This window comes from Diaphorina citri, unplaced genomic scaffold, assembly GCF_000475195.1.
Source record: "Diaphorina citri unplaced genomic scaffold, Diaci psyllid genome assembly version 1.1 scaffold266, whole genome shotgun sequence".
Lineage (NCBI taxonomy): Eukaryota > Metazoa > Arthropoda > Insecta > Hemiptera > Psyllidae > Diaphorina > Diaphorina citri.
In genome coordinates, this window is record NW_007377703.1 from 219,197 (window position 1) to 221,309 (window position 2,113).

Consider the following 2,113-nt stretch of genomic DNA (forward strand, 5'->3'; position numbering starts at 1 on the left):
TTTAAAACATCTTAATCGAAACTGTCTTGATAAAAATAATTTATTTTATTTTTATCTGATTTTAATTTTTAAATATTTCTTACGATTATTAAAAACAATTTTATTGCATAGGTATACTAACTGGGCAAGTGATGGGTATTTGTATTGAATGCCCTTCTAGATAACAGAAAGACATTTTAAGGGAAATTGAAAATCGATCAAGACCTATTCAAAAGGTGGGTAGGTAGGTAGGTATAAATAGGTACCTACTCCATTGTGCAGTACGATAATGGCAATCGCAATCAACAGAGAGGTTGAAAGTTCAACCCGGCCAATGCAATGCTTAGCTGATAAAATACGGAAGTTATACCTAATAGGTACAATCTATGTATATTCTATAACCACCTATGGTAACTTATGTATGTGTGTACCTTGTGTACCTAGGTACGGTCATTATGTTAAGAGATTTCCCATTCACAGAGAGAGGGAGAGAAAAGGAGAAAGAAGAGAGAGAGAGAGAGAGAGAGGGGGGGGGAGAGAGAAAGAGGGGGGGAGAGAGAAAGAGGGACAGAGAAAGAGATAGATGGATAATATGGAGATATAATTATAGATGGGAGCTTTTCAAGAGCTTTTTCAAAAAATTTACCTTCCCCTCAAAAAAATGACCCCCCTCTTTGGCCCCTAACTCTCGAGTACATCACCCCGATGTGGTGAACACACTTAAAACGATTAAATTTCACATGTCAAGCCCTCTCCAAAATTTTCTGTCACCAACAGCGACGTATGACTCACCGATTGAGACGAAATCCAACGCTTGTAAGCGTCACCATGCTTGAGATATTCTGTACCATATGCATAATGCACCGAAAACACAACACACACAGAAGTTAGCGGCGAAATTGTTTAAACAAATACAGAATAAACGGAGGAAAGAAAAACATGCAATTAAAACAATGAAAACACCAGGAACACAAAAACGGGGTAAAACGAATCAAGTGCTTACCATTTGGCAAAATATTTTACGGAAAAAAAAACGTACAAAATAATTATTGTTTTCCAATTTGAAAAACAAGGGTTTTAGAGATTAGAAAAAAATGTGTTATTATTAAGGTAAATAAAAAAAAAACAACGCACAAGGTTGATAAACTCCGGTGGTTTGAGAAAGTTACAACAACCAGATGTTTAAGACTACTGATTACTGAGGCAAAAATTTCATTTCGAAAAATGCTCTCCGCGGAGAGAAAGAGGAGGTGGTCCGCCCCCCCGGCCCTCCCCCCCAGTCACCGTAGTTTTGGGTACGCTGCACTTGCGCCCTTTAATGAGACCCTCTTCGGGGCAAACGGCTACGTATGTCCTAATGCCGTTTGAATGTTTTGCCGTTTAGCTTAGTCCGTTTTTTACTTTTTTCTGTGTAACTCTCTAACCTTGAAATAGGTAAACGTTTACTCGGGAAATTTCCAAAACAACTCGTCAATATATTTTTTTTTATTTTTTCGTGTAACTTTGCAACTAGGAATAGGTAACGTGTATTGGCCGGAAATTTTCAAAAACATGGGATCTAGGAGGAGGCTGGATTTTCTAAAAGATGGGCTTACTTATGAGTGCCTCAAAAAGTAGTAAAGTTATAAGTGCATATAAGATTTGACCCGAACAAAGAAACAATTGGCTATCAGTTAATCTTTTGCGATCATCTTAAAAGAAGTTCTTGTTAACATATATAGTGCACGCAGGTGATTTGTTACTGAGTTCAGTACCTAATCAGTTCATCTGTTGTATCAGTTCATATTTTGTATCAGTTCATTATTTGTTGTACTGCCTAGTAAACTACCAGAGGCGTCTCTTGAATAGAATCTAGGGGAAGCACCGCTCACATTCCTTTCGTCGCTTACTTTGCCCTCCTCCACTACTTACCGAAAACAGTAGGTAAGTGATTTATGGCGGCGACCTCAAACACAGAGTTTAAACTTCCTTTGAGTTTAAATCTTTTACACCTTTTTACCAAAACTGACCCTCCACTCTGTCAGTGTGGCGACCTTCTCACCGTCCGCCACTTACCGTCCGCCACTCACCGTCCGCCTCCGGACTTGTTAGGTCTTGTGTCGTCCCTCGGCTCTCAGACTCGCTAGCTGTCTGC